Here is a 22,973-nt window from a genome sequence, read left to right on the forward strand (position 1 = left end):
GGTCCAGCTCCTCATTGTAATATTCATTCTCTCATTAATCATTAACCAAACCAGAGTTGATTGCCATTGTTTTGAATACTCCTCTTCCAAAAGAACATACAAGCTATGACCCCCCCTGACACTACCTCCCCCTCCTCCCCCCACCCCCGCCATGATTGTCTTTGATCTAAGAGACAAATGGTCAACTGACCATCCTTTTATTAAAATACTGGCATTATTAATAAAATGATTAAAATACCCAGAAATAATGTATCTCAAAACTTTTTAAATGCCATAACATCTCCTCTGCCTCCACATAAACATATACGGACTTCCTACACTGAAATAGAGCACCTCTTTGCAGGAGATAGATTTATCTTGGAAGAGAATATCTTATGCTGCACTTAACATAGGGAGCACAACAGGAATTTTGTGTTTGCTATTTAATAATAATGATGATGTCATATCTTATAAAAAGAGCACTGAAAACTTCTGGTTAGGATGGAAAATCATAAAGGAGCCCAACTTTCCCATATACACTCCAACAAATATCTAAAAGGGCACCAGACATGGCAATGATGAAGAAGACAAAAGAGAAGCATCAGTCAGCCCTTCCATCCAGTGCGCAAGAAGACAGCCAGAACCCTACAAGCCCTTGGAGGGGGGTTGTCACAAGGAAGGCAGAAGGCAGCACAAGTTTTGGTAATTGACCAAAAGTCCGCAGATATTCTGAGCCCCCACAATTAGTTCCTTTCTTCTGAGAGCACCTTCCATTTACTCTTTATATGTCTTCAATGTACAGTCTTTTTGCATGTTGTCTCCCTTGTTATAATATGAGCTTCTTGAAGACAGGAATCATGTTTTTTGCTGTTGTTTTGTATCCTCTGGACTTATTATTGTACCTGGCACATAATAAGCATTTAATAAATACTTGTGGAGTAACTGATCCAGAATGGAATGAATCCTATCCTCTCATAAGATCTGAAACATGTGGGTCCTCTAAGTAAGGATGTGCTAGAAAAGACAGAAGTTATCATGAGCTATGGTACTAGAGTCTGAAGCCAGTGCAATCTTGGCCCTGACCTATCAGAGTTACAATGGGAGACATATTCAAGATGGTAGGACAAGGAATGCTTCAGAACACTTGCAGCCACAGCAGGAGACAGATCTAACTCAATGTCTAGATACATGTTCTAGGATCCCTTGTAAAAAGTCTGAGCCCAGAATAATCCCAATATCTGATTGTAATCTGTTAGGGTCATAGTAGGGAGCAGAATCAACTCCTGATTAGGGGTTGTACAAGCATAAGGAGACTGGAAAAGCCCGAAGCCCATATCTTCTTTGGGTCACCAAGAGAGGAACTGAGATCATGGCTTCCATCAGAGGGTGGTGCCTAATCGCAGACTACAATGGCATTCAGACTACATAAGGGGCAGGACAAAACAGGCCCTGCCCATCCAGGCAAATGGCATGTGAAAGTGAATATAGATAAACCAAGAAATAATTATTCTAAATAAACCTCTACGATAGCTAATGACACAAAAATCTGACTTATGAAATAATCTTTCCCAGGTTACCTGTCACTGCTGTACTTCCCAGTGATTATCAGCCAGTAACACCAGTTACCTCTAAGCAAAGTATTTACTGAGGTGGTATAATAGGAACAGATGGTACACAATATTTTCCCTCCAAAGCCTGATTCATAGTCTCACATGAGTACACAGAGTCCAGGGTATGAGTGGAATTAAATTTAGGGTGTATTAACAATGAGGCAAACTTGGAGAGAACCTGTGGGATCAAAGGATAAATTCCCAACTCCTGGTTATTAGAGGTCCTTTCCTGAGTCCATAGCCAGAATTCTTTTCAGGTTCAAGGGGTTACGTACTTTAAGGCTGCTTCCACCATCGGGTGGCTTTCCTCATGCACCTTTCTATGTTCATGTGTCCTCTGTCTTTGTCTCTGCTCTTGGTTAGATATTCTTGTCTCCTATTAGTCCAGTTTTTCTGATGCCATGGTCAAAAGTAAGGAGAAGAGTGTAGCTTCACTTCTCCCACCTCTTGTTGCCCTCTAGTATGGTTATAAGAGTCTACCTCCTCTTTGTGCTCCTGAGCCTGGAAACTCCCAAAGCTTGATTGCTTCTCTGTCAGATTGAGTTACTGCTGAAATTCCTCCCCTATGTAAACCTTCCCAGAGGCATGGCCAGCTTCCTTGGTTAGCCAATCAAATTAGTTTTTTCATGACTCAAAGAGGTCATACCTTATGAGGGATCAAAGTAACAGACATTTAAAACTTCCTCATGCCCTTGTCCTTATTATATTATATTACATGGTGGGGGAAAGAGGGGAATGTGGAACCTTATCCCTGACATTTCTCTTTTACCATCTCCTTCTTCTTTGTAAAGAAGGGCAAAGAGAGATAAAAGTAAAAAGAGTATAAGATAGAAGGAAACACACAATTAATAATCATCACCATGCATGTGAATGGGATGGATATATTGTAAGAGAGAGGGAGGAAGCTTCAAAAGGCTTTAGGACTCTGATCCGTGTAAAGACTGATTACAACTCCAGAAAAATGATGAAGCACGCTTCCCACCTCTTGGAAAGAGGTGATGGACTAGAGGTTCAGAATGAGGCATATATTTTCAGACATGTCCAATATGTACCTTTGTTTGGCATGGTTATACCTATCTTTATAGGGGCTTTTATTTTGTATTTATTTTTCGTGAGTTGAAGGGTGCAGTGGAGGTGGGGGGTAGTGATAATGATACATATAAAGAAGGAAAGAAAGTGAAGAGCATTAATGAAGCATTTTTAAAATACACAGAAAAAAGTAGGAGATTCAGAAGGGGACACAGACAAGAAGGATACTGCTGTTACTATCGTATCAAATTTAATATGCACTTTACAAACAAGTCGTACTTAGAGATTCATGGTTTCATCAATAATCATCTTTTTGCATAGGGAAATTTTCTTGTTTGTTGATATTTGTCAAGTACACAATTTTTTTAAGTTACAAGAGGAAAAAAAAGAAAAGAAAGATTTGGTATTTGAATCCCAGCTTTCTACTCCTTTCTGTGGGCATGACTTTGGACCAATCCCTTAAGTTTTCTCAGGGTTAGACCAAAAGAAATACTGTAAGGTCCTTTAAATTCTCACAGAATCTCAAAGTTCTAAGGGCTCTCAGAGGTTACATATTCCAACCTAGACCTGAATAGGAATCCTTCCTGTGACATCCTCCATCACTGTCAATCTTCCCTCTTCTTGATGAACATCAGTCCAAGATAACTCATTATCCCTCAAGGCCTCTGCTTCTACTTCTGGGAAGTTCTAATTGTTAAGGAGTTTTGGGTTTTGGATTTTTTTTGCTTATTTGTTTTTTGTTTTTCTCTTTATCAAGCCCAAGTCTGCTTCTCACAAACTTTCACCTATTGTAGCTGGCCTGCCCTTGGGAGTCAAGTAGAATAAGACAAACTCTGATTCAAATGACAGCCTCATAATGCTTGAACGTGCTTCAACTTCTTTATTCTCCAAGCTAAGCATCCTTAAGCATTGACCGATGTTCAAATTGGTGTGATTTCTGATTTCCTCAATAGCACGATTGCCCATCAATGGATATGGGCCAGTTTGTCAATGCCTCTTCTTCAGATGCCCTTAAAACAGTCCTCAAGATGTGCTGTGATCAGGAGACAATCTCTTTGGCACCATGCCTCTGTTATTTTATTAGTGTTTCTTTAGGGCTATTGATTAGTAGTCTTGGCTCTCACTATGTATTTGTTCAGTCTCTTAAGATGTGTCCCACTCTTTGTGATCCCATTTGGATTTTTCTTGTCAAAGCACTAGAGTGGTTTGTCATTTCCTTCACCAGCTCATTCTATAGATGAAGAAACTGAGGCAAATAGGGTTAAGTGACTTGTACAGGTCATACTTTACAAGTGTCTGGGGCCAGATTTGAACTCAGGAAGATGAGTTTTCCTCATAGTGGCTCAGCACTCTAGCCACTATGCCACCTAGCTTTCCCTTACTAAGTATACAATCCATTAAAACAGTACTGTGTTAGTAAATGTTTAACAACTGGCTCTCCAAAAATGCATGCTATATTTTAAAGTTGAATCTTCATTATTACCATTCTAACTATCACTTTTTAAAAATCTAGATGAATGGTATCAAACTCAAGTCAAAAGGGGCCACTAAACTATACATATGCAGACCATGTATTGATTTAGAAAACTAGATATTATTTTGTGTGTTTTCTTGCATTTTGATTTATTCTATTAAATATTTTTCAGTTACATTTTAATCTGGGTCAGGCCACACTTGGGAATGTTGCGTATTACATACATCCTTTGGGCTGAGTGTTTGATACCTGTGGTCTAGATAATCAACCACACAATAAATCAAGCCCTGATTTTTACCACTTGGTGATTTCCAAAGTATAAATACTCCTACCAAAAATTCAACTATCAGTCTTGAGAGCCAGTAAGAGATAGTTCCAGCACATCCCCATAAAACTTCCAGATCTTTTTCACATGGACTATTGTTCAGCCATAACTCCTCTATCTTATATTTATATGAACTACTGTTATGATATTTGTCATTTCTTTCAGGGAACAGAGCCAAGGGAAATAAATTGTCTGGATTTGGTGTTTTGAATGTGTTGAGATCAGATCCTCTCAAACTATCTCTTAAAATCTTATATATTTGACACTGTGACATTTAAAAGATACCTTTCATATACATATTATTTCTTTGTATCATTGTAACAGGAAAAGTAGGGAGTTGGTATGATCCCTGTTTTTCAATTAAGAGAATAAGCTCAAACTTGCTTTTGAACCCACATCTAATATTCTGTGGTTCTATAATTGAAGCCCAGTATCCTACACTCTGCCACCTTGCCTTTTTCCCAGCCATATTCCAATACAGCAACTGAAAGTGCTAGGCACGTAAACAGGGAAAGGTGAGAAAGAAGAAATAGATAGAGTTCGGCAACCTAAAAAAAAATCATTCTGATGGTCCATGATTACTAGAGCGTCCTAAGCGTTGTTAGAATGAGCAGAAATTCTGGGGAAGGAAAAAACAACTTGATGAGCCAGTTTTAACAAGACCTTAGCTCAAAGGGATAATTAGTAGCTCATGTGTCTATGATAGTAGGCGACCAGGTCCAGAGCTTATTTTTTTTTGGCCCCATTAGCCACGGTGGCTGTGATAGCACATGGAAATCCTGTTCTTCTTTGGACGGTTGACATGTCTGCATTTTGGAAAGCTCTGATACTTAACAATGTGCCCATTATCTATCCCATAAGTCAAAGATAAGTTAAGAGGTCTGTGTTTTCATGCTCCTCCCACTGGAAGGTTTATGTTAACATAAAACACAAGTCATTTATAGTGTTTCTTTGCTTGAAAGCAGCTGTTCCAGACATTCATTCCTGTCATCATATGTCAAACATTATTAATCCATGATGTCCCAATGACACTATATTAAGAGGAGCCCTCTATAATGATATTGTCAATGGCAAGAAAACTCCAAGCTGAGATAATATCACAATCAAAGGAATGAATAATTTTTGTATTCCAACATATTTAACCACTGTGGAACAGCAGAACCGTGAAAATAGTGATGAGTTTGCAATTAGACAACCTGGATTCAAATCCAATGTCTACAACTTGCTAGCCATGTGGCCTTGAGTTACTCATTTAATCCCTCTGGTCCTCAGTTTCCTCATCTGTAAAATGAAGGAGTGGTTGTGTGTCTTCTGTGGTTTCTTCCAGCTTTAGCTCTATGATCTCACACATCTTCATCCACTGGCAGAAGACAGTGCCATACCTAGGCTGTAATAATTCCTGATACCCAAGTAGTCTTTACTTCTCACTTCAGTCATTTTTAGTAATTTCTGAATCTTCATGAACCCATTTGGGGTTTTCTTGGCAAAAAATAGTAAAGAGGCTTGCCATTTGCTTCTCCAGCTCATGTGACAGAAGAGGAGACTAAGGCAGAAGAGATAAATGACTTTCCCAGGGTCACACAGCTAATAAGTGTCTGAGGCCAGATTTGAACTCAGGAAGATGAGTCTGCTTGATTCCAGGCCCTGCATTCTATCCACTGCACCACCTCTCTGCCTTTCTTACTTAAGCATCCTTTTATTTTGCTTTCTTCACTAAAATATTAATAAAATGTGTGAAGCCAAACAATAGAGAAGGAACATCCACAATAGCTTAATTTTAAACTACCTTAGGAAAAAATCATTTTAGAGGACTTCGTGGAACTCTGAAAATCATTCTTCTGGGCAACACAACAGGGCTGTGAAGATGGTGATGGGAAAAGCTCCAATTTTTCCAAGTTCTACTTTAGGAATAATGGAAAACAGGGACAAGCGAAGAAGAGAATAAACGAACCCAAAAAGAAATTCCAGCAAAGTAATCCTTATCCCAAAAAAAAGCCACGGCGATAAAGGATCATGATATAAGCCGTGAATCTGAGCCAGAACTAAGGGCTCTCTCCTCCTTTTCACAGCCCCATCATAAACTAACTGTGTGTGAAGGCAAAATACAGAGAATAAGATGTCTACCAGGTTCCCATCCAGGAGACCTTAATCCCTACTTCTTCCAACCAGTTGAGAACTATATCAGGAGAGGGGCTTGGGTTTCAGTGACCCTATCCAAAACAGGAGTAGTCAGAGCCTGACCCAAGAAAAGGCCTAGCCCAGGATTGATGTTCCATTAACCATTGGAGTTCCAGCTTTGCACCTCACCTAGGAATCCCAGGACAGAGCAAGGCATAGAGACTTGTAATTTAGGTCATGCTGATCTATTTATTATGATTATTCATTCCAGCCGTGAGCACTGAATATCCTTCAATTTACTGAAGTCATGTTTGATGTTTTCCACGAACATTTTATTGTCTTATCTATACAGGTCTTGAGAATGCCTTGGTAGTATGAGTAGCAGATATTTGATGCATTTTATTTTGTAGTTATTTTGAATGTGACTTGCCTTTCTATTATTTCTCCTTGGGTTTTTCTTTTGCTCTATAATAATATTTTTGATTTTTGTGGATTTTTATTTATTCTGCCATCTTATTGAAGTCATTGATGGTCTCAGTATTTTTTCTAAGTTTTTAGGATTCTCTAAATAAGACGTCATGTGCATCAACAAACAGAATGTTCTCTCCTCTTTACTTTCTATAAGCCTTTAATTTATTTCTCCTGTCTTAGTTTAATTGCTAGTATTTATATAACTAGGTTAAATAAGAGTAGGGAAGAGGGGCGGCTTTTCTTTTACTCCTATATTTATTTGGAAAGCTTCTCCATTTCATATAATGCTAGTTTTTAGTTTTAGGTAGATAGCTTTTTTCATATTAAAAGAGTCCATTTATTCCTCTGTTTCATAGAATTTTTTTCAAAATAAAGATAGAAGCTGTATTACCAATCATTGATAAATATTCATGCAAAATTATAGAATAATATATATTTGTATTCATACCAGAAATGCAAGGATGGTACGACATTGAAAAAACTATAACACAATTTACCATAAACAAAAATGACAAAAATTATGTAACATAAAAAGCCTTTGGCAAAATACAGCACTCACTTATGCTAAAAAAAAGATTAAAACAAAAGAATAAGCAGAAATTTTCTTTTTATTATAGTGTTATATCATGTGTTAATATTCCATATTAGAATAAGGACTGTAATGTTTTAATATGGTAATATTTATATAAAACCAAGAAATAGAAGCTTTTTTACTATAAGTAAAATGAAAGGGAAAATAAGAATATTTCTTGACATTGCTATTATTTTCAAGGTTCTACAAATACCAGCTATACCAGTGCAACTTTGCTTTAAATTAAATTGAAGTGGAATGCATACACAAAGAATATAAAAAAATGATCTTGCAGATGATGTGATGGTTTACTTAGAGAATTCTAGAGATGCAATAGAAAAATTAAATTAAATAAATGCTAAGTTCAGTAAGTAGCAACATATAAAATAAGCCCATGAAATTATCAACTTTTCTGGGTATTACAAAATCCAGTCAGAGGAGATAAAAAATAAATTGGTGGGCTCATTATTCCACCTATGTAGTAGCCCTGATCAAAACTTTTTTGGTACTAGTTAAAAATAGAAAAATTAAATAGAATAGGTAAGCAAGAAAGGAATCATAGTGGTCTGATGATAGACCTAAGGATAGCAATCACTTGGGTAAAGATTTCACTATTCAATGAAACTTATGGAAAAACTGGAAAACAGTCTGACAGAAATGAGTTTTAGTATTATAATATATAATACATTAAACCTTAAATGAATACATGGCCTAAACATAAACAAAAAATCATAAATATATTAGAGGAATACAGAAGGAAGCACCTTACACCTCTGTGACTAGTGCTAAATTCTTTTTTTTATTTTTTTATTTTTTTTCTTTTCTTTTTAAAATTAATTTATTTTTAGTTTTTAACAATCAATTCCATAAGCTTTAAATTTTCTCCACCTCCCTGCCCCTTCCCCAAGATGGCATGCCATCTGATATAGGTTCTACATATACATTCGTATTAAACATATTTTCAAATTAGTCATGTTATAAATACTTAACTAAACAAAGAATAGAAGTGATCACAGAAAATTAAACAAATGATTTTGATTGTATACAATTGAAAATACTTTGCACAAACAAAATCAATACAACTAGAATGAGAAGTCCTTAATCAGGAAAAAAAATATCTTTGCAGCAAATATCTCTGATAAAGTTCTTGTATCTAAAATATGTAGGGAAATGATACAAAAACAAGAACTAGTCTACAAAATATGAAAGGACTTGAAAAAGCATTTTCTTTCCAAATGAGAAATACTATCAACAACCATGAACATTCTAAATCAACCAATCAATGACTTCTGTATAGCCTCTGTCACTATCGATCACCCTCTTCTTGATAAGATCTTCTTTCCATTTTCCATGACACCATTCTCTCCTGCTTCTCCTATTACCTCCATGAACATTACTTCTCATTATCTTTTGATGGCTCTTTATTCAGGTGATATTCTCTAACCATGAGTGTCCTACAGGTCTCTGTACTAGACCCTTTTCTATTCTCCTTTATACTATTTCACTTGGTGATCTTGTCAGCTCTCACATATTCAATTATCTCTATCAATTTATTCTATGCTGATGATTCTCAAACCTACTTATCCAACCCAGACCTCCAGTTTCACATTTCCAGCTGCCTATTATATTTCTTGAGCTGGATGTCCTGTAAAAATTTCAAATTCAACATGTCCAAAACTGAACTCATTATCTTTCCCTGCAAACTCTCCCCTCTTCCAGACTTCCTTATTACTGTCAAGGGCACCACAATCCTTCCCAGTCATCTAGGCTCAGAACCTAAGTGTCATCCTTTACTCCTAACTCTCTCTTACCCCCCATATCTATTCTGTTGCCAAAGCTTGTCAATTTTACCTTCTTAAGATGTTTTACATATACCTCTTTATCTCCTCTGACCTTGCCACCACCCTAGTACAAGCCCTCATCACTTCATGCTTGTGCTGTTGTGGTAGCCTGCTGGTGGATATGCCCGCCACACATCTCTCTCCTCTCTAGTCCATTCTTCACCATTTTTCAGCTGCCAAAGTAAGATTACTTCCTACAGCACAGGTCTACCCATGTCACTCTCACTCAGTGAAGTCTAGAAGTTCCCTATCATCTCCAGGATCAAATATAAAATGTTCTGTTTTGCACATAATCTGGCCTTCCCCCTACCTTTCTGGTATTCTTATGCCTACATCTCACTGCAATACAGGGATGCTGTCCTTGCCACTCCTTAAACAGGACTCTACATCTCTCAACCCCCAGCATTTTCAGAGTCTGTTCACCATGCTTGGAATGCTCTTGGTCTTTACCTGTATCTCCTGGCTTCCTTTAGGCTCTAACTAAAATCTTACCTTCTACATGAAACCTTTCCCAATTTCTCTTAATTATTGTTAATTACTATTTATTACTTCCCTTTTATCCTGTATATAGCTTCTTTGAACTTAGTGGTTTGAATGTTGTCTCCCCCATTAGATTGTGACCTCCTTGAGAGCAGACTTATTTTTAATTTTCTTTGTATCCCCAGAATTTTGCACAATGCATAATGTATGGTAAGCCCTCAAATATTTATCTGTTGACTGACTGAAAGGCTTCCCTTCAAATGGCATTGCCCTCCACTCAAAACATTCCCTGGGCTCCTAATTCCTTTCTTTAAAAATTCAAGTTCCTAACAGGAAAAGAACCATATGCTGAGAAACTCTGAACAGAAAGAAGTTATACAAATTGGCACAAAATTATTGTGCTACAGTGAAAGGGGAGTACAGTCCTTCATCCACAGTAGTTATATGCTGTCCTTAGGCTACAAATATGTTAATCCTCTGCCAAAATCAGTAGGATGTGAGCCATGAGCTGCCTTTTCAATCTATAAATCAATGAGCATCTACTAAGCATCTTCCATGTGCCAGCACCATGCTAGGCACTGGAGACACAGAAACTAAAATGAAATACTCCCAGTCTTCAAGAAGGTTATATTCTACTGAACTAGGCATATGTATACATATAAGTACATACAAAATGCAAATATGAGCAAAATATATACAAAATAAATGAATAATTAACAATAAGAGAAATGCAAATTAAAATAACTCTGATGTTTTACAGCGCATCACAACCAGAAGAATAGCAAAGACGACAAAAATACAAAAATGGCAAATGTTGTAGCAGATGTGGGAAGATATGCATACTAATGTACTGACTGTTAATTTAGCTACAAATTGGTCCAACTGTTCATGAAAATAGTTTGGAATTCTACCCCCCAGATGGCACTAAACTGAACATATCTCTGACCTAGTGATACCAACAATATGTAGATGGAGATAAAGATACAAATGCTTATATATTCACATATGTACATATATAATACATGCATACACACATACATATGCACATACACATACATATATAAAACTATAGCATCATTTTTATAGTAGCTAAGGACCAAATATAAAATATGTATCCATCGATTAACAAAGTTTGGTTGGACTTTAAGAAACGGCAAATATGAAGAATGAAGAAACTTGGAAAAACTTATTTGAACTGATGCAGAGTAGAGTGGGCAGAACCAGAAGACAGGTTACAAGATGACAAGAACAATATGAAAGAAAACTGACATCTAATCGCTGCAGTGAGCAATAATGACTTCAGTAAATAGATGGTGAGTGCTGCAGCAGAGGTATAGAGTAAGGCATACGTTTTCAGACGTGCCCAACGTGTCGATTCGTTTTGCTTTTTCACAAAGGAGAGATATATGGGGCAATGTCATTGGTAAGCACCAGTGATGTTAAAAACAAAAAGATTAATAAAACTTTTTTTAAAAGAGACAGTGTAATAGAAGTAGTGCTAGTAATACTTCTTAATACTTTCAAATATATAGAAAAGGAATGTGCAAAAGTCTTTTGTAGAGAATCCGCAGTGAAATTGAATTAATTGTCTTCTGTTCAGGACAACTAGCAATCAATCTTTCTCAGGTGAAAGATTTTTAGATTAACACATATATACTGGATAATCTGGGAAGCTTACAGAGAAATAGAGAAAAGGAACAACCAGGGTGCTTCATAGGGCTTCATCAGAACACCCCAAAAGGATATGAATCATGACTTGCTGTGGTTATTTTAGCTCACCTCTAGATTAACTACCTTTTCATATGATATTTTATTTCCAAATTATGGGTTTTCTTTTCCTTAGATTAGGTACTCCAAAGACAGGATGCATTTTGGTTTTTGCATCTTATCTAATTACAGTCTGATAATGCCATATGAAGTGTGGGAGGAGATCTAATGAGGGTCATCCTCTAAGGTATTGGGGTTTGTTGTGTTGGTATGTGTATATGTTGATGCATGTATATTGGTATGTGTACATGTGCTTTTGCACATGAGCTGTAGTATAGAGAAGGGGTTGTCAAAGCTTCATTGCTTTCGTGTTTATTGGCTCTCTCTGATATCCCTGTACCATTTGAGTTTTCCTCCAGTTCTTTTTTGGGGGAAAAAATCATAATACAATACCCAGAACCACGATCTGCTGTCACCTACTGTTACAGTATCAGACGGGAGAATCATGTCATGCATCTGTTTAAAGGATTAGAAGAGAGATGGATGGAGGCTGGGAGTTATTGGAGGGGATGTAAGAGGCCGGGAGTTAGTGGAAGCAGGAAATTTCATTTGGCTTATTCCAAAGTGTTTCCGGTTTCTTTGAAACCTGTTCTATATCTTGCTTTTGCTTTCTCAGGTTGCAAATACTAATGATTTCTAGCATCACTACTCCAATGTCTGCAAGTTTTGTATCTCATTATCATCTTATATTTTTGCTACATGTGAGCAGCAGGATAGTACACTGTATTCTTGTAACTTTTTTCCTGGTTACTTCCTTGCTTGGAAAGGGCCTGTGAAAGACATTCTCATTTGCAGCAGTTAATGGGCTATAATAAACTGCCACCAGAAATCTGGGGATTTCATTTACAATCCTTTCTCCTGGCTCTCCTCTTTACTTTTCAATTCTACTCTTTTGTCACTGTGCGCCTTGCTTTCTAGTCCAAGGCCTGTATCGGTTTTTGCAGGTCTCTAGGGGATAACTATACATTGTAACTAAACTAGTGAAATGTCTCCAAGGATTTTCTAATTAAATCACCAGTTACCTTATAACTATATCCATTCTCTTTTCCTCTTTTCCCAGGCCTATGTGCTTTGCATTCTTCTTTCCTTCCTCTTTGGTGCCCATGTTCCTGTACTGCAATTCCACGTCTTCAGGTGTACCACCCTTCTGTTGGTCAAGCTTTCATAATAATACCTCATTTATTATTTCATAATTATACCTTATTCTTAGATACAGTTTTGCAGCTTGCAAATCATTTTCCTCCCAACAATAAGGTGTGCGGGGAGATAGTGCAAGGATTATTATTCCTATTAAATATTAAAGCTTAGAAAAATTATGACTTGCCCCCAAATACCTGAAATTAAATATTAGAACCAGGATTTCAGCCTGGATCTTTGGACCCAAGTCCAGTGCTTTTTCAGCTGCATTATCATCTACACCAGGGGTGGGGAACACGTGGCCTTGAGGCCACATGTGGCCTTCTAGGTGCTTGGGTGCAACCTTTTGACTGAGTCCAAGTTTTACAAAACAAATTCTTTTATTAAGGGGATTTGCTCTATGAAGTTCTATGAAGCTCACTGCATTGGAATGGGAAAGCAGTTATTAAGCTTTTGCTATTTGCTAAGAACTCTACTAAGTCTAAATCATACAAATAGAAAACTGAGACAATCCCTCTTTTCAGAGAGCTCACATTCAGGAGAAGTTAGGAGACTATACTATAGAACTGATGGCAACGCCGCCCACGGATCCTGAGGGTGTGCTGTTGGCAAGGGATTTGGGTTGGTGAGGTTCAGGATAGAGATGTTGGAGGATGAAGATGTCTCATGTCAGTCAAGTGGATTCTGCCCAATTAACAAGCTTTTATCAAGCCCCTACTTTGGGTCAGTCACTGTATTAGAGCCTGTGATAGAAAGACAGAAAAGATACAGTCCCTACTTTCATGTTACATCCAAATAGCACATGTCACATGTATTTCCATTGCCCTTTGGATAACCTGAAAGGGTAATTCTTCAGATATTGTGTTGTTCCATGGTCCCACAGTGTCACTGGGAAAATATATATTCAGAGAAGCTCAACACCCTTTACATAACTACATAACTGATCTTCATGGGAGTTGTGAAATAGGTAGAGGAAGATATTGTTCCTGTTGTGTAGGAACTCATAATAAAGGTAGAATATGCTCTTGACACTTTTATCAATGACTTGGATGGAGTAATAGATTTTATACTGCTTTGATTTGCAGATAATACGAAATTAGAAGATATGGCCAATACAAGAGAGGACTGAATTAAGATTAAAACAACCTCAGCAGGCTCGACCTAAATCAATGATTGAAATTTAATGGGGATAGGCTTGGAAAAAATCCTGCATTTACATTAAAAAATAAATTGTACTTGTACAGGGGATATTTGGGATCTTAAAAGCAAATATTTTTTAAATTATCTGGCAATTTTCATTTTCATAAGCTTTATATGAGCTGACTATGATGTAGCCACTAAGAAATCTATCCCAATTTTAGCCAGCATTAGCAAAAGTATAGCATCACCATCACAGAAGTAACTTATTGGACTCTGTTCTGATCAGACCACCTCTGAAATATTGTGCTCAAATCTGGACTCAAGGAACTCTGACAAACTAGAGTAAAATTAGAAGAGGGAAAAAAGAATATTGTGAGAGATTTGGAAACCCTCTCACATGAACGTTTATTGAAGGAAATTTGAGATGTTTAGCCTTAGGGAAAGAAGAAGACTTAATGTTATGTTTGAATATCTGAAGAGCTATAATTGAGAAGAAGGAATAAACTTGGGTCGTGCTACTCCAGAGGACAGAACTAGAACCAATGAGTAGAAGTTAGACAACCTTCATGATCCCTTCCAAGGCTCTGATTCCATAGTTATAACTATGAATCCAAGCTTATAGAGGGGTGGTTTTGGACAAATACAAGGGGAGGACCTTGTATTTATATATATATGTATATATATATATATATACATATATATGTATATATATATATATATATATATACAGAGAGAGAGAGAGAGAGAGAGAGAGAGAGAGAGAGAGAGACATAACTAAGATAACATACCAAAAAATTCCAATCAGCAAGTCAGATAAGATGATGGAGTCATAATTTTTTTCTTTCTTGAGAAGATGCTGAAGATTATACTTAGATGACATAGTGTGTCATTTTTAAACCTAATAAATGAAGCCAGGGATTAATCAGCAAAATTTAGTAATTACCTGAAACAGACAGAAAGGGGCACAGCATATTCTTCAGACATGCTCTTTAAGTTACCTCGTAATGGACCTGGATGTGTTCTGAATAAGAGGTCAGAAATGACATTTTAAAATATTTTATTGCTTACTTTGAATCATTTTTAAGAGAAAAATTTACATGAACTTCCCACATCAAATATCATAAAACTATTCTAGTCCTCAAGTGTTGGGTAAAACACACTGGGTGGTCTCCCTTTGTGTCATCATTTTCATTAAGATCAAGTATGGCTTAAATCAGTATTAAGAGAAACATTTGAAAGGGAGGAGAAAAGGAATTTCATTAAGATAGCAAGCAGTTTGCCACTTCCTCAACAACTTCCTCACCAATCTTTACCACTCACAGTAGAGACCACACGCTAGAGGAATTCCCATCCTCTTCCCTCCCCCATTCTCCAGTTTCAAGAACCATGAACAGTCATCTAATCAACTCTGGAATTATTCCTGGATGCACCATGTCAATCTGTTTCCTTATGGATTCACTCACCATCCTGGTATCCAAAGTGCCACTCTCTGGCCACCATCCCCCAATGTTTATTGTTTCTTCCATTAGAATTTAAGGTCCTTGAAGACAAGGCCTGGCTTTGCTTTTTTGCACTTGTATCTACATCACTTACCTCATTGCTTAGTACATAGTAAATACATGCTTTTTAATTTATTCATTCAAGGATGGAGGCAGCTATATATATATATATATATATATTTATATATGGGGGGCACACACATGTCTGTAGCCAAATTTTACATGGCTGGGGTAAGGTTTGCAAACACACTATACATACATACATGCATACATACATATATATACAAATATATACACCTATGTCTGTATGTATGGTCTCGTTCAATCTTCAAAACAACTCTGGAGATAGGCACTATTTTTATATTCATTTTACAGATGAAGAAAGAAAGTTTGAGAGGGATTAAGTGATTTGCCTAGGGTCACAGAATTAGGGCACAAGGAAAGGTTGGAACTCAGGTTTTCCTTCCTCCAAATCTAGCACTCAATCTACTAAGTCACCTAGCTGCCTTACCTAACACGGGCTGTCCAAAACTACAGCTCTCTAGTGGTCAGGTTGATTTGTTTTACTCAAGGAATATCTGCTAGTCCTCCAAAGAGGAATTCAGTAGACTTCTCACATCATAGCAACTTGCTCAGTGTGCTTCCAATTGGGTCTGATTGAAATTTTTAGTGTTTGAAAGTATGACTTAGAACAAAAGCCTTTAAAATTCAGACTTTGGTTCCAACTCCCAGTCTCTTCTGGTCAGTGCCTGACATATAGCAGGCATTTAAAAGTTTGTTGCCCTTTTGATTCACAATTAAATTTCAAGTCAAAAAAAAAATTTTCAGTTCTTTAGGGCTTCCTCTACTTGAAAATAGCCATCATGCTAAGCTCCTCCCTTTCACCCCAAGGCTACTCTTTTCCAGGTTTAAAAACACCACATCCTTTAAATAATTCTTCTGAACTTGAGCTTTTTGCCATCTTGTTCACTTTCCTTTCATCTTAAACCTCAGTCTCACTCCTTCCATCTTCCTCACTGAGTTATGGCATCCTTCCCTATAAACTCCTTCTTTTACCACTCTATCATGGCAACACTTTCTCTCATAAGCACAGTCTCACCACTCATGATGGTAGAACCATAATGTTCCTTCTTCTCCATTGTCACTTTCAGACATTCCCTGGACCACCTTTACTAAAAAGCCTATACTTCTCTGAATTACATGCTATCTAAATTTATCACCCAATCCAAATATTTGTGATTATTGTCTATAGATCTCCCAGGATATTCTTCTTCCTTCCTAAATGAGTTCAATTGCTCCTTTTTAGGAGCCCTTTGCTCCTCTCCTCTCCATCTCCTTTCCTCATACAAGTAAACTTCAGCACACAAATACCCTAACATCCATAGTTCCTCAGACTCAATTCCCGTGAATCCACTCTACCTTACCTACAGAGAGCTGGTAATACTCTTGACCTTGTCATCACTCACAAGTATTTCACTTCTGTGTTTATGAACTCCAAAATTCCTTTATCTGATGTAATCATTTACGTTCCATATTTCTCAATGCCTTATAACCTCAGACATTGTTCTTTGTCCTCATCATGACCCTTTCCCATTCTTCTCAATTCTTTCCCAGACCATCACTGGATGATGAATTTGATGCATTGGCTATACTCTCCTCCTTTTCCCATATCAATCTGTTAGTAAGACAATGAAAATCTATTCTATCCCCAACTCTTGATCTCCTTGTCCTCTCCCCTTGGCCTTTCCTCAGTCATGCCTTGCCAAGTCCCAAGCCTAGGTTCCCTTCATCACCTACTCCTATTCATATGCTGCCAAATGGGGCTAGTGATAATCACACAGTCTTGCTGACTGAACCCCCTACACATTTATGCTATCTAATTTCAACCAAATCCTCTCTGTAGCAAGACAATTATTCTGTTTCTCCCTAATTGGTTCATTATCCCACTTCCCACAGTGTCTGTTCTCTCTTCAATCCAATCACACACCCTTTTCTTCCCTCTCAGCTAACTTCCTATTTCATGGGGGTGGGGGGTGGGAATAAAAACAAAATCTATTTTCAGAGACTTCCTTTTTCCCCTCTTCCTTATTTCATATCACTGTGTCACCTGACTCCACTCTTTCCTCCTTCACTCTACTATCAGATGAAGGCAAAGTGCTCTACATACACTCTGGATTCTATCTCCTCTGAGCTTCTCCAGCAAATTGCCACTGCAACCATTCTTATCATTATCATCAATGTCTACATCTGTGCATTTCTTCCCTGAGACTTATAAACAAGCCACTCTCCTCTCTGTAGATTGATATCTACAACCCATCCTTCTATTTCCACGTCTCTTGCTCTCTTCTCAGCAATCTGGTTTCTAACTTCATTATTCAACTAAAACAGCCCTCTGCAAAGTTACTGATGATCTCTTAATTGCCAAATCTAATGGCCTTTTCTCAAACCTTATCCTCATTGATCTTTCTGCAGCATTTGACACCATCATTCACCTCTTTCTTTACATCTTAAAGTTTTCATGACCCTGCTTTATCCTGGTTCTTCTGTCTATCTAACCATTCCTTCTCATTCATCTTTGCCCACTCTTCATTGCATTATACCCACTAACCATGTGTGTTCCTCCAAAGCTCTATCCTTGGAACCATCTTCTTTTCACTTTATACCATCTCTCTTTGTAAGTTCATGAGCACCCATTGGTTAAATTATCATATCTATGCAGATGATTCCCAGATGAATACATCAAACTCTGATCTCTCTGCTGAGCCATAGTCATACATCCCCAATTACCTCTTAGACAGCATAAATTGGTTGTCCCATGGGCTTCAAACTCAATGTGTCCAAAACACCTCATTATCCTACCCACTACAACCTAAACGCTCTCCTCTTCCTAACTTTCTTACTACTTTCTAGGGCATTCTTCCCAATCAGTCAGACTTGTAATCTTGGTGTAATCCTCAACTCTTCGCTCTTACTCCGTATAGCCAATCCACTGCCAAAGTTTGCTATTTCTACCTTCACAGCATTCACTTCTATCCATTAATACATCCACAACCCTAGTTTAGGCCCTTATCACCTCTCATATAGTCTACTGCAATAGTCTATGAACTGATCAAACTGCCTCAAGTCTCTCTGGACTCTCATCCATCCTCCAGTCAGTTGTCAAGATGATGTTTCTAAAGTGTTGATCTGACCATGTCATATCCTGGCTTAAGGAGCTCCACCAGCTTCATGTTACCTCCAAAACTGAGTGTAAAGTCTTTGGTTTGGAATTTAACACTCATCATAGCTTGGAGGTTTCTGATTTTCCAGCCTTCCTCCACCTTACTCTCCCTTACATGTATTTGGAGATCCCCCTACACTGGAAGTTCCTCAGACATGACACTCTATTTCCCAGTTCCATGCCTTGCTACTAGCTGTCCTCCAAGCCTGGAATTCTCTGCTGTCTCGAATATGTCTCTAGATGTCCCTTGTTTCCTTAAAGACTTAGCTCAAATCCCATCCCAAGATTCTGATGCCTTCCTCTTTCAGAGGACTGTTATACACTCTCTATAGAGCTTGTATAGCCCTAGTTATTTACATGTTGGCTAACCCCTTAGAATGTTTGCTCCATGAAAGCAGGGACTGTGGGGTATTTTTGTTTGTTTATACTTTTACTTTCCTTTTATCTCCAATGTTTAGTATAGTATTTGGCACATAGGATGTGTTTAATATATACTTATTGATTGACATTCCTTTTAATATTTGCCAGTGTGCCAGTGGTCTTCCTAAAATGTGGCACTCAGAACTAGACACAATTTTATGTATGTGTTCTGACTGATTCTTTAGGACTATCACTGTCTATTTGCTAGATGATGTGCCTCTCTTAATGTAGCCTAAGACCACATTATCTTTTGTCAATTATTTGCAATTGATAAAAATTTAATTAAATCAGTTACTTAGGAGACATTATGCTCAAAGCCTAAATTCCCTTTTGGAGCTATGCTTTTCTTAAATATGTTCAAGAAATTTCTATGATCCCTCTTATAATATGATTTATAAGGTCCTTTCCAGTTCTCACCATCCGGGAGTCAATGAGGGATAATTCCATGGGCCTCTGTTGTAAAAGCACAGAGAATGAGAGTGAAACCCAAAAGAAAGGAAAACAGTGGAGAAAAAAACACAAAGTAGAAGGTTAAAGAGACAATATGAAGGTTCCGCAATGATGGTTGGTTCATAGCATCTGAAAGTTGGAAAGAACATGGGGGAAAGAAAGGGAGAGAGAGAGAGAGAGAGAGAGAGAGAGAGAGAGAGAGAGAGAGAGAGAGAGAGAGAGAGAGAGGGAGAGAGAATTGAGCTTTTATTAAGTGCTTACTACGTGCTAAACACTGTACTGAGTGCTAGGGTACAAATACAGGCAAAAAAGACAGTCCTTGCCCTCAAGGAGCTTGCATTTTATTGAGGAATGACAATACATAAAGGGGAGGTGGAAAATGGGGGGTAAAGTGGGGTACACTGCAGTGTAATGTGAAATGTTCCAGGAAATGGCATAGGGAAGCATGGGCTCCTACAAGATAAGGCACAAACGTATCTATCAGAGACAAGAGATGTAGCAGTGGTGCCGAGGCTATCTGTGGGGAGGAAATGCAGGTGATAAATAGGGAAGTCATAGTGTGGAGTAAGACAGAAGTGGCCAGCTAAGTCCTAACTCGATATTAAGGGATAGGGATAGAGACTATATCTGTAATTCCACTGGTATAGGGAACTCCTGGTGAGAAAACTCCTTCAACTAACACTGTTTTGTACATTTTCTGCAATTTATAATCTTAAAGAGTCTCTTTGAGTTCTGAGAGATTAACCTTTGCCGGGGTTATACGGCCAATAAGAGTCAGAGGTAGGATTTGAACCCACATCTACCTGGCGCCAAGACCAATTGTCCATCCACTGTATCATGCTGCCTCAAACTATATCAGCTTCTCAACTAATTATAGTTTTGTGCCAATATATTAGTAAAGTTTATGGTGCACTCAACCCATTTCTTATTATCCTGGGTTCATTAGCAAATGGGCCCAGAATGCCATTGTGAACTGCAGCGCCCATACTCCTCTATGCCCATTTCATCATGGGGAGAGGGGAGGTAATTGTCTCCCAAATCAAATCAAACATGAATTTTTTTGTCCAGCTTTGCTACAATTTTTACGTGACTTTGGGTCACTTTCCTTCTCCTAAGTTCCCTGCCTCAGATTTCTGCAGTTGTAAAACTTGGCTGTGTACTCAGTGACTATTATACCTTAAAAACCAAATGATAAATTTGGTTCTTTTCCTGCTGTTGAGCTGATAAATGAGGATACTCACACACACGTATCCAAGGGCAAGACTTGACACTTCAGGTGTGATGATGACTTATTATGCAAATGTATTCCAGAAGGATGACGCTTTTGAAGAAACCCCCACACGTTAAGCTTCTCACATGGCACTGGTTTTAGCTCATTATTCATGAGGCTGCCGTGAATAATTTTATTCAGGGCCCGTGAACTTTTTGCTGAATAGCTATAGTATTTGAAAAGTGCAGAGTAGTCAAATAAACCATTCCAACGTATGAAGGCATGGAATAGCTTCTCTTCAGGCCCACCCACACCTGCTTCCCAGCTGTTCTAATGCTGCCTCGGATTGTATACTTCAAGGTCACCCAGAAGTCAGGTTCTGGTGACTGATTCAGGTTGATGGATTGTTTCAGGGAGTACAAGTATGCTACAACATAGAGCAAGTGAGAATCTTTTCTTATTTCCTAAATCAATTGGATAAGTGAGAGGCAGCATGAGGTAGTGGGAAGAACATGGAACTGGCTGTCAAAAGATCTGCATTCCAGTCTGGGCCCCATCACTTATCAGCTCTGTGACCTTGGACAACTCATTTCCTTTCCAGTTTCCCCATCTATAAAATGAGGAATTTAAACTAGGAGACCTTATTTTTCCAGCACGAAGTCCTAGTTCTTATTATTTAAGAAGTGTTGGCATTAGGAACTATCACTCTTCCCGCAAACTTCTATAACTCAGGACTCTGGATTTAATTTTCATGAAAACCTTAGAGTAATGAGAGGAAATGTAGAAGTCATGACCTTTGCAGCCTGAATTTTCTAGAAAGTTGTTTATTATAAAACAGACAAGATCGAAAATATTGTCTCAAGATATTTGGCAGGCAGTTCTGGCACCCAGAAAATTTTTATTAAAAAAGGACTTAGCATGATTAGCCAAAATTCAGAATATTCACCAGCCAAACCTTAGTGCTTTAGTCAGGAAGTCAGCTGCAGATGAGCAGAACTGGCAACTGGTCTAAGAATCAAGAAATCTGGACGTAGGTCCTGGCTCTTCTACCTTCTAGCTACCCATAGGAGCTAAATGAGTAATTTAACTTCTCTAAGCTTCAGTTTTACCAGCTGTAAAATGGGGGTGATAATAGTTACATTTTCAAACTCACCACTCACTGGATTACTCTGTGGTAGGTAACGAATACAGGTAAAAGACTTTTCAGATTGTGTGGTACAGTGGAAAATGTATGGCATATGAAGTCAAAGAAACAAATGCCAGTTCTGTCATTTGCTGACAGTGTGACCTTGGCATGTCTCTTCAGGTCTCTTGGCCTCAGTTTCTTCATCAGTAAAATGAGGAGCTTGGACTAAATGACTTCTAAGGGCTCTTCCAGCCCTTAATGTCTTTGATCCTCTGGTCTGATTATTTTCTTCACATGTGTTGGCATGATTTGTTGGGGACAGTGGGAGGTACAGGCATAGGCTCTAAGCCTAGTGACATTGAACAGTATGGTCATGCATTTCCAACAACTTGTCCACAACTTGTCCATTTTAATGAATTCTTGTGGGGTTTGTTTAATAGAAGCATTATTTCAGAAAGTCTAGTTCTAATAATATTCTATCAAGTTGACCTTGATTTTGCCTTGTATGTATCAGGTACTTGTAAAACATTCTCATCTGCTTGTTTGATTAAGAAAGACATAAGACATGAGAAGAAAAATGCAAAATCTAATACATTGCCACTGTGAAAATTTTCTGACATCATCATCATCACCAAAGAAGGCAGGTAGATGATGCACAGTTAGGTAGAATACTGGACCTGGAATTTGTGAAACTCGCTAGCTGTATGACCCTGGGCAAGTCACTTAACTTCTATATGACTCATTTTCCTCATCTGTAAAATAGAAATAATCATAGTACCTAACTACTCCCAGGTTTGTTATGAGGATCAAATGAGATAATATTTGTAAAAAACTTTGTAAATCTTAAAAAGCTATATAAATACAAGCTATTAATATTAGGGTAAGGTGCATCTCAATTTAGTGGCTGCTATTCTGGGTGCCATGAAACCCAATTAAATGGACCCATGTGCTGTTCTGCAAGGTTTTTCATACGATACATGTCACCCATAGATTTTATAGAGTAGAGAATTACACAGATGGGCACACCCCACCTAACCACATTAATCGGCTCTTTGAAAGATGTTACATGAAACAAAATAACAGAACAGTTGGTTACATAGGAACAA

The 22,973-nt window shown here is 37.8% G+C and overlaps 1 protein-coding gene across 1 annotated transcript in view; it reads left to right on the forward strand.

The window, feature by feature from the left end:
• The window catches only part of PCNX2 (pecanex 2), a 348,308-nt gene that overhangs the window by 240,794 nt on the left and 84,541 nt on the right, over positions 1-22,973 (forward strand). The gene's annotated exons all lie outside the window — the stretch shown is intronic.

Source organism: Trichosurus vulpecula, chromosome 4 (assembly GCF_011100635.1).
Source record: "Trichosurus vulpecula isolate mTriVul1 chromosome 4, mTriVul1.pri, whole genome shotgun sequence".
Lineage (NCBI taxonomy): Eukaryota > Metazoa > Chordata > Mammalia > Diprotodontia > Phalangeridae > Trichosurus > Trichosurus vulpecula.